At 40.8% G+C, this 11,373-nt stretch overlaps 1 long non-coding RNA gene across 1 annotated transcript in view; it reads right to left on the bottom strand.

Annotated features, from left to right (window-relative positions):
• The window catches only part of LOC109309830, a 4,935-nt gene extending 379 nt beyond the window's left edge, over nucleotides 1-4,556 (bottom strand). The window contains exons 1-2 of the long non-coding RNA XR_002101072.1: nucleotides 4,442-4,556; nucleotides 714-718 (exon numbers count right to left, since the gene is read on the bottom strand). This is a non-coding gene — a long non-coding RNA (uncharacterized LOC109309830). The remainder of the gene's footprint in view (nucleotides 1-713; nucleotides 719-4,441) is intronic.
• Between the last annotated feature and the right edge of the window lie 6,817 nt (nucleotides 4,557-11,373).

Below are 11,373 nucleotides of genomic sequence, written 5' to 3'. Positions count from 1 at the left end.
TATACCAGAGCGCCAGGAGTTTTCAAAGATCCGTGCCAGGGGCTGGGCTATGATGCTCGCCAGCTCCTTGAGTACCCTGAGGTGTAGATTGTCAGGGCCGGCTGACTTGAAGCTATCCAGCCTCTCAATGTGTTCCTTCACGAGATCAGCATTAATGGAGGGCAGGGGATCTCCCTCACCCAGACCTCCCTGTCCCATAGCGGGCATGGGCGTCCCATACCTCTGACCTCTATATAAAAAAATATCAATAACTGTTTAAAGCATCAATAGTACTGTCTTACCAAAATCCAAACACTTCCAGATGTTTATATACCTTACTGAATAATTGTGTGATTTTATTACTTCTGACCCCATCCTTTTTTTCCCCAGTCCATTCACCCATAATTATCTCTGGTGGTATCATACCACATTTAAACTATGCTTTTTGGGGGAAGGACTTAACTTGTTTTAAAAGGCACCTGCCATATTTTCAGGTACAGGAAGAGAAGAAGCAATGACCATAAACATAAGTTATGCCTTTGCTGCTAGAGAAGACTTTATTATAACAGGCCAAATATGTTGGTATTTTTTCAAAGCACCCAGCCAACTATAGGCCCATTAATTTTACTTCAATCCTGGGGAAACTCTTTGAAAAGATTATCAAGGAACACATCTGTGATGGGCCAGCAGCAGGGATGGTGCTCAAGGGCAACCAGCATGGTTTCATTAGGGACAGGTCCTGTCAGACCAACCTGATTGCCTTCTACGATCAGGTCACAAAAGCATTGGACACAGGTGTCGCGGTGTATATAGTTTTTCTGGACTTCAGCAAGGCCTTTGACACCATCTCCCACCCCATTCTCATTAAAAAACTAGGCGACTGTGGCATTGATGCCTACACAGTCAGATGGATTGCAAATTGGTTGAAGGGTCATACTTAGAGGGTGGTGGTGGACGGGTCTTTTTCGACCTGGAGGGAAGTGGGCAGTGGAGTCCCCCAGGGCTCAGTCCTTGGGCCCGCACTGTTCAATTTCTTTATTAGTGACTTGGATGACAGGGTGAAAAGCAGCCTGTTTAAATTTGCTGATGATACCAAGATCTGGGGTGAGGTGGCCATGCTAGTAGGGAAGGACAGATTACAGCAGGACCTGGACAGGTTACAGGAGCGGACTAATGAAAACAGGATGGATTTCAATGCTGACAAGTGCAGGGTGCTGCACTTGGGCAGTAGGAACCAGCAGCACACTTATAAGCTGAGAAACTCCCTTCTCAAGAGCACGGTGGTAGAAAGAGTTCTTGGAGTCATTATTGACTCCAAGATGAATATAGGCTGACAATGCGAGGTCACGGTCAGTAGGGCTAACCATACCTTGTCGTGCATCCACAGATGCGTCTCAAGCAGGGCCAAGGAGGTGTTCTTCCCCCTCTGGAACACAGCTGGAGTACTGTGTTCAGTTGTGTGTGCCGCACTTCAGGAGGGATGTGGACAGCATTGAGAGGATCCAGAGGAGGGCCACCTGCATGATCCGGGGACAGCAGGGCAGACCCTACGTAGAGAGCCTATGGGACTCACAAGAAAAGGCTGAGGGGGGACCTGGTGGCCATCTATAAACTCACTAGGGGGGACCAGCAGGGTTTGGGAGAGACCTTGTTCCCCCTAACACCCCCCCAGGGTAACAAGGAATAACAGCCACAAGTTGTTAGAGAGTAGGTTTAGACTAGACATCCAAAGGCACTACTTCACAGTCAGGGTGGCTAGGATCTGGAACCAGCTTCCAAGGGAAGTGGTGATGGCTCCTACCCTGAGGGTCTTTAAGAGGAGGCTTGACATCTACCTGGATGGAGTTATTTGAGCCTGTTTTTCTCTCCTGCCCAGGGCAGGGGGTTGGACCTGATGATCTATAAGGTCCCTTTCAACCCTTCTTCTATGAATCTATAGTCTTACCCGATTTGTTAGATACAAGAATATTTACATAAACCCAGTTACTACATTATGAGTTTAGAAGGCTTGCTTTGTTACACACATTTGAAACTGACTCTTGAGATTACCTGCAGAAACAGCAAATCCTTCTCACAGAGCTTCTTTGTTCCATTATGGCTTTCTTGAAAATGTGTGCTAAATATTAACTGGCACCTCTTTGACCCAGATTCTTATATGGGTAACAAGAAGTGGAAGCGATTTTAACCAATCCACAGGAAAAAAAGCCACCAAATTCCCAAAGACACTTTTGTTAAGGGAACCCTTTGATGTGTTACAGAATCAGACATTTTGACAAAAAAATTCTTGTCTCTCTGCTCTGTTGCTGCCACCACTGCTAACAATTATATGCTTTCAGTGTTGTGAATAATTCAGAATCTCATCTGTTCCATTCAGTGTAAAGACAATGTTGAGAGAGAAAGGTCACTCTTTTTTCCCCCCAACCGCTGGCTTTCCACCTTGACATTGCTCTGATTGCATGATACACCTAGAGTTTGACATGCATCCCCTGACAGCTCCTTAACAGCAGTTAGTCTGTTTAGCTTAGAGTATGAAAAATAAAAAGGGCACAATGGAGTGACAGATTTCAGTGGTTATAAACACAGTATCAGCATTCAGGTTTTGTGCAGCTATTTCAAGTACTTGATGTACAGTAAGCCTACGCTTAATTGCAAAATGGACAGATATCAGTCCGCACGCTACATCAACATCAGCTTGCCTGGCTACACAGTTAACAGTGTAAGGTTTATTAAAAATAAATATGAAATATACCTGTTTATACCAAAGACTCTTGTGACTAACCCCCTCTAGGTTTGTTTAGGAAAATCCCCTTTAGGCTTTGCTAGGATTGCAAACTCACTGCCATTTACTCTTTAATCTTGTGATAAAAAGTAAACTAGAAAGCTGTCAATATGCATACCACATATTGTGATTTAATTTGAAAATGATGATAGCTGTCAGAGTAAGACAGTACCCATTGAAAACAAACAAACAAACAAATTTTAGTGCTCTTTTTATTTTTCCTTGATAGCAATTAAAGTCTCTAGGCCTAAAAAATTAATATTATTCTAAGGGCTTATATACTAGACAGATATTTCTGATTTCTCTTGTGTAAAGCATTCATTATATTCATTTCTTGTCTTTGAGAAGAAAAATGATCTGTTACAAGTTATTAATGAGGAAATGCTTGAAGTTTTACAAAATTGATACATTATACCCAATTAAATGCTGGCACACTAAAATATAGATACACTTAACTGTCTTCACATCATAAAGAAAACCCAGTTTAATATTTTCTTACGTGTTTCAGGAAACAGGTAGAAGTTTGGCAGCAATGCACTTTTTAAAAGCAAACTTCACCCTTTTGTTTGTTATTACTGACGACCAACTAAATATTTCCATTTTTTGCTAATTCCATTTTAAACTCAGAGTTACAATTAAAGGCAATTTGTAAATGGGAGTGGGTAAAGGATTACACCTTAGTTTTATTGTGTTCAAAGAAGACCTATCTTGCTTTGCTTTGTTCCTTCTTTAAAAAGGAGTTTATTTTCTGAGGATTTTTTAACTTTCCCTCTCCTCTTATTGATACGTCAAAAATATTAAGTCCAAGTTTCATAGATTCACAGATTGTTAGGGGCTGGAAGGGAACTGGTAGATCATTGGGTCCAGTTCCCCTGCATTAGCCAGAAAAGACAACTGGGGTCAAGTGACCCCAGCAAGGTGACTGCCCAGTCTCCTCTTGAAGATTTCCAGGGTGATTGCATCACCTCTGGAGGGAATTTATTACACAATCTGGACACGCTAACTGCGAAGAAGTTTTTCCTATTGTTAAGCTTGAAATGGTATTGCAGGAGTTTGTGGCCATTCCTCCTGGTTTTCCCCAAGGGTGCCTGGTGAACAGTTGTTTGTCAAGCCTTTGATAGCAGCTTATCACTATATCAGGGGAATATATCAAGTTCCCCCTCAGCCTTCTCTTTTTCAGGCTGAAGAGCCCCAAAGTCCCTCAACCTTTCCTCGAATGGCTTGCCTTGCGAGTCTCTGATCATATGGGTGGCTCTCCTCTGACTCTCTCGAGCTTTTCCACATCCTTGTTGAAGTGCAGCATCCAGAATTGGATGCAGTACTCCAGCTGTGGTCTCACCAATTTCAGTTGTGGTGCTAGTCACTTTGGCACCACTAAGCCTGTAAGTATGTTGGGGATTGTTCATCCCCAGATGGAGCGCTTTACACTTCTCAATATGTTGAACTTCATCTGGTTCTGATCCACCCAGCTTGCCAACCTGCGTAGGTAGGTCTGCCTGTATCTGCAGCTTATTTTCAAGTGTGACCACACTCCCCCATAATTTGGTGTCATCTATGAACTTGGACACTGAGCTCTTCACCCCACATCCAAATCATTGATAAAGATGTTGAAAAGCACTGGACCAAGCACAGACCACCACTGGCCACTTCTCACCAGGACAACACAGATCCATTTATTAGAACTCTCTGGGTCCTACCCTGCAGCCAGGATCCTACCCACCTAACCATCGAGCAGTTAAGCCCACAATCCTTTAGTTTTCCCATGAGACCATCATGGGATACCAGATCAAAGGGCTTTTGGAAGTCTAGGTATACAATGTCGACCTCCTCGCTCTTATCCAGGTGGTGAGTTACCTGGTTGTAGAAGGAGATGAGATTGCAGTAGGACTTTACGTTGATCCCAAGCAACAAAGATAATGATTTTTTTTCTCTGATTCAGTTGATAAGACAGAGCATTCTGCTTTAAGAAAGGACACCCTTTCTCTCGCATTTAAAAGTCAAACACAACTTGGGTAGCCATTATATTACAGTCTAACCATGCCTGTTACAATAATCTCTCAGGCTCTAGGAGGTATAGGCTTCAAAAGTGAAAACAAAAACAAACAAAACATTTATTAAAAAAACAGGTCTTCATAATGTAACATAAGGGGACAAAAAAGGCCACAGAACCTTTCATAAGTTGTCTTGAAAGGGAAACTCTAAAAATCTTTGCTAAAATCTTTGAATATATGAAAATTTGCTTTAAAGTTATGTTATAAAAACACTGAGCTTTGAAATAGTTTTTTGCAAAAAAGGCTTATACTATTTTAAATCATTTGGAACAGTAAAAATTATCATAGAATCATTAAAAAGTAGGACTGGAAGGAACCTTGAACCCTCTACCTGAGGCAGGTTCATCCCTATCCAAACCATCCTATACAACTCCATTGTGTAACCTATTAAATTAACTACAGTCAAACCTGACACAACCACAAGCCAAAACACCCTAACTTACCACAGGTAAAGCAGGAGGGCAATGGAAGCCATGTTAACTATGTTAACTTCAGAAGTACTTCCAGGTTCAGACTGCCTGGCCCATACACTGATTCTAAGACTTTTCTTTATTTTTGTATGGGATCCTACAGGCTGTGGAAAACTGCATCCTGAAGCTCTGGGCAGATAAGGGAGCAGATCCACTGCCACTTCCCTGAATTGTCCACAATTCTTCAAAAGGCAAGGGGAGGCAAAACAACTCTAAGCCCATTTCACACACACATGAACGTGTGCATGAGAGTGTACACCCACCCACATACTTGGGACATTTGTAGATGACAAGGGGATTTAAATTGAAGCAGTGTTTTTTTTAGAACACTTCTTCAATATACGGCGAAGTAAACCTCCGTGTCATATACACCCGTGTCCTTACCTGCCTCTCTGGCAGTGTGGAGGAGAGAGCGAGCTGCTGGTGGGCCAAGCAGTTCCTGAGCTGCGGCGGGGAGGGGCTGGTAATTCCGTCCATGGCAGTGGTGGCGCACTCCCAGGCAGCACCCCCCTGCAGGCACCCAGCTTGGGCGGCCCTGTGGGGCACCACAGCTGCAGCCAGAAGCACCAAGCCCCAAAGCAGCTCAGGCAGGCTCCAGGGATGAAGGAAAAAAAAAAAAAAGGTCATAGATTCATAGATGCTAGTGTTGGAAGGGACCTCAACAGATCACTGAGTCTGACCCCCTGTCTGGGCAGGAAAGAGAGCTGGGGTCAGATGACCCCAGCTAGCTGCCTATCCAGCCTTCTCTGGCTTGCTGCTTCCCCCTCAGTGCAGCCTGCCTTCCTGGGCTGCTGCTGGGCTGCCTGCTTGGGCTGTCAGCACAGCTCCTGAGCCATACAGAGCCCAGTTATTCCCTCCACAGCTGTAAGGTAGCAAACTAAAACTCAGAGGTGTTTTAGTTTGCTGCACCCCAAAGTCATTAGCTATACTCCAAAGTCATTTAAGGTGCATTACACCACCAAATTTGCTACAATGGCTTGAATTAACACGCAATACGCCACTGAATTTACGAAGTCATGCAAACAGCAACACCATTAAAGTGGTGCAAAAGGGCATTTAACCAGCTTTAATGTGTCATCTACAAATGCCCATAGTTTACAAGAGATGCCTGACTGCATTGACAACAGAGTAGAAGGATATTAGCTGCAACCTCCACAAGAGTGCAGCTGTAGGCACAAGGCCTCTGCATGAGGTCATTCTGTCTACAAGCAATGAAACACCTCCCACAAAGGCTTTGATAAGTTAATGCAGCTATTTTTCAGGAAAAGTAATGCAAGCATGCAGAGAACTGAAAATATACACAAAACTTCTTCAACCAACATATGACAAGACAATATGATGAAATATGCTCAGATAACAAGGGCAGGGCAGCTATCTACAGCAGACATGGCTATGTCCTCATTGAAAAGATAATAGTACTAGACACTCAGCTAACCAGTTTATCCGATGGCTTATCTTTAAAAAAGTAAGTAGACAGAAAACTTCCAATTAGTTTATAGGTATTTTGTATAACAAAATTCTAATGAAGTTCTATGATATTACTGGGCCATATCCAATACCTGGATTTCCTCTGCTCCTGAAGGTGGCATGAGACTAGATAGGAAGCAGAGACAGGTCACCAGACAAGCAAGTTAGTAAAAGGGCTGCATGTCATTTAAGAGTCCTTGGCTGTAATTAAAATTGTCCTCCTTTGAGTTCTAGGCTTTCTGTTCTACTGTATTAAGCATTCATATAGCTAGCCATTCTTCAACAAGACATATTTCTGTGGACTTGGTTACTATTATTAATAGAATCTTGATTAAAAAAAACCTTGTAAACAACCACTGCCACCTATTCTGCCTAAGGCTAAGTTTACACTAGGACTTTAGAAATCAGCAAGGGATATGATTTTTGTTTAATTAAAGTTTCTCCACTGGCAAAAGTCCTAACATAAATGCATTATGCTGACAAAAATTGCTTTTGCCAGAAAGCTTATTTTATTCTGAAAACTTGTGCATAGCATCACCAACAAAACTTTTCTAGTATAGACTTGGCCTAAGTCAATTTTTATTCAGGTTTAGAATGCAGACTTTCTAAATCTTGTATTACAGGATTTTAGACTTTCCTTTACCTTTCTCATACATTACAACCTTGACTCCTTGACAAGTTACCTATAGTAACTACTTATAAATTTTGTTGTTAAACCATGGCCAACCACATATTCAAATGCAAGATAAACACTGCCAAGTTCTGTGTATAATCTTCTTTTGTTATTTTTTATTTTTACTCTCAATTGCTTGTACCAAGTAAATATGAAATAAATATGGATGTCTGCTTTAACAATAAAGCAAACTAGAAGAGACACTTTGGCCATGTACATACTTTCAAATGATCTGGGAGAATTCTCATAGGTTTGTTTTTTGCGAGAAAATCTTGCCTGGAGATGCCTGAAGAAACATTCAAATGCTGAGCCCTTGAAGAGCAGAGCTCTGCAGTATTGACAGAGTGCAGCCAGAGGGCTCTTGCTCACAGATCTCAGCATGATCTGCAGGCTCCCTCAGTCTGCTCAGTCAGCAGTGCATAGGGCATCCCTGACTGGCTGACCCAGACTGCTCGGAGTGAGCTTGTGTCTCCCTGCAACACGGATTAACAACACGGCATGTTCTGCTGTCTTCTTGGCTAGAGGCAGACTCCAGTGAGTAACACACTGTCTCCCTGGGAGAAGTGGGGGAAGGACTGCGGGATATGAGCAAAGAACCCTGGTTTACTGTAGGACTGTGATGTGACTTCTCAGAAGAGAAGGCATTTGCTCTCCCAGGAGAAACTCTCCCAGGAGTGATTAAACCCTTGTTGTTCCTGTGTTATTTTTCTTCTGGAACAGCCGTTTTTGCTCAGAGAAAATTCTGAACATCTGTACACTTGTGGTTTCTTTTGGAAGAGCAGCGACTCCCAGAATAAACTGAAAATGTATACATGGCCTTAGCTGTATTCATACCTTACAATACAAAGTTTTAAGAAAACTGCTAAGTAGAAAAGGAGTTATCTAAGCTTTTGGAAGGGTTGTAGAAACAAATTTATTGGTATATATTATGTAAATATTATAACTCAAATTTACAAAATAGCATAAATATATTTTGCATGTTATTGCACATTTTACATTTACAAAATGTTACATTTTATACTATTTTATACTGACTAAAATATAAAATATACATAATTCTATAACAATGTGTACTGAATTACTATCCTGATCTTCACCACACAGTTCAATTTTCATTAATTTATTTATTTCATCATATTAAAAATATAATGAAGAGGTACCAGTTAAAAGGTTAAAATAACCTGTGGTAAATTTGGTAGGAAGCTTCCCAAAGGAAATTAACTGAACTAAGCAGTAAAAGTTAAGGTATGCGTTTTAGAGACTAGACAAATGCAGAACACATCAGCTCTAAAATACTTAGTGCTGGGTCCAAACCTACAAACATTTACATATGTTCTTTACTACTCTGAGAAATTCAATGGAAGCCAATGAAACATGACTGTAGTTAAGCAACACACACACACACACACACACACACACACACACAGAGGCAAAACAATGTCACAATACTTTTTTTCAAATTCATATTTGTAATGGTGAAAATTCTATCTTACTGACTAAATAAACCTGCCCCCCCATGCTCAATTTCTTTATCCTATTTGTACAGCTGTTTATTTTATTCCTTTCCACCTTCTACCCATTTCAACAGGAATGCTACTTCTGTCTGTTACTCATTCTTTCAATACAGATCAAGGTGTTTTACTTAGACCTGCCCTGCTTTCTGTCAAGTCTTGGTACTGTTGCCAATGTGCATATACTTCTTTTTAAAAGGAAAAATTATAAAAGTGTGAAATGAAAAGTGAAAAAGGTGAAAGAATGAAATGAAAAGGATAATCCCCTTGATGCAAAGGGAAGGGCTTAATTTGCAAACTAAAAAAAACCAAGCATTTCATATTTGTGAATGTTACAAAGTAAATTTAACTGCTCCCTTTTTCTAGAAAGTTTTACAGTTTTCTAATATTCTTACCTTGCTCCTCCTTTATTCACAGCATCCTTTTTCCTTAATACAACATTGGTAAATAACTAGATTAAATTTCTCTGGAAGAATATTAGAAGAGACATGGTCTTCACAGATACATAAGTACATAACCATTCCAAGAGGGCCCAAGCAGTCTACAAATATCTAGCTGGTCAGCAGTGATATTAATTGCTTTCAAGGACCTCTCCAGGTTCTTATTAAGGATATTCCTGGGAATGAAATATCTCCAGACAGAGGAAGATATTATATTCTTAAGTAGCAAAATATCCTTCGGGAATATTCCTAACCCCTTACCTTGTAGAGCTTAATTCAATTATTAAGACTTGAAAATAGTACACTAAACTCTTTCATCAATTACATGGGTTTATTTACCAGTGTTTCAAATTTGCATAACTTGTATATAGTCTCTTAAATTTCCATGAAAAAGCAATTCAACTGGAGAATTTGGGGGCCATAGATATAATTTCCATTTTTAGAGTATGATTTCCATAGAAAATTGTATTGTATGCCTGCAAATTGTTCTACCACTGTAGGCAAATTTGCAGAGGGGAGGAGAAGCTGAAATTGAGGACATGCCTGCTGCATAAATAGGAGCCCACTCTTACATGCTTTGAAAACTACTCTTCTATCTTATGAACTTTGACTGGTAAGGAAGGAGGCTCTAAGCACATTTGCACATGGCGGCTGCTGCGAGCACCCACCACCCTGTGCTGCCACTGCCATCCCTGGCCCCACCCCTGTTCTGTTTGTGGCCATCGCCACCCACCCTGCTCTGCATCTGGCCGGAAATCTCTATGCCTCAGGTAATGGGCATTTTTAGATTATTGGCACCCTCCCATTCCCCATTCACGCCGGAAAACAGGGCTTTTACTTTACTAACCTATGGCGGAATTAATTAGTTTACTTCGTTCTAATTGCACCACATGTGTAGATGCTGACATTTTACCACAGAGCTAATTAGGCAACATCAGTAAGTGTCTCGTGTAGATCCTCCCTGTATGTGGCAGTTAGCTAAGCAGAGTTCTCAGGACAACAACTGAGCAGCTGTGGGCTCAGTTTGCCTGGCAGGAGAAGTGGTGTGAGACATACGAGTTGCTGGCATCTCTGAGCAACTTCTGAGAATAACAGGACTGCTATAAGTCAAAGTGAGTTATAATGAATCTGCCAACTTTCTGACTTCATATGAATAAAGGGTAAAATTGCCCAAGTCATAGGTCTATATGTCTCAATTCTCTACCAAAAATTCACTTATTTGCTCATTTCCTGGAAGAGAAAGCAAAATTTGCCTAATATGAATATAAAACTCAGATTTTTAGGGAAAAAGATTGTGCCCTCTATCTATTCAAACCAATTCTCACACTCCATGTATTTGCCAAGTTTCACTGATGATTCAGTGGATGCAATTCAATCAGGCAAAGGAGAGAGTCTTTTAGGCCCATATTACATACACAGAATTTAGTAGTCCTTTTAATGCATGCTGCTTCTGGAGAATAAACACCTTGTGGTGCTTCAAAATTTTTTGCCTTGTTGACATCAATATTAAATTTGCTCAGTTTGCAAGTAAAATATTTTCTCCTAGTCTTCAGATAACAAATATGCTCTATAAAGCAAGATTCACCTGAATAATCCCATTGCAGTCATAATCTGAAACAATAAGTACATTGTGTAAAAACCAAGGAAGGCTAATTAGAATACAAAGGTGAGGACAAGGGTAAAATTTAGCTTGCAGATTCCTTAGTGATATGAAAGATGGACAAAGCTGAGCTTGATATCCATACTAACTTGAAGTCAGCTTATGGCGCTGGCTGCAAGACTCTCTCCTCTTCCATAATAAATACATTATTAGGGAGACAACAAATACCACCCTATTATGTTAACTGCCCAAAATAACTTTTCAGGGTAAAACCACACCTTAGAGGTTACTGCCCCTCTGAAAGCAGATACACAAAGCAATACTGTTCAGTCTTAAATACAGAAGAAAAACGTGCAAGACAGTTAAGATAAAGCTTGAAAAAGGTTACACATTTATAATGCAG

The sequence above is a fragment of the Crocodylus porosus genome, unplaced genomic scaffold (assembly GCF_001723895.1).
Source record: "Crocodylus porosus isolate Cpor-Errol unplaced genomic scaffold, CroPor_comp1, whole genome shotgun sequence".
NCBI lineage: Eukaryota > Metazoa > Chordata > Crocodylia > Crocodylidae > Crocodylus > Crocodylus porosus.
Note: the sequence above shows the minus strand (reverse complement) of the source record. Positions and strands in the feature narration are given on the sequence as shown.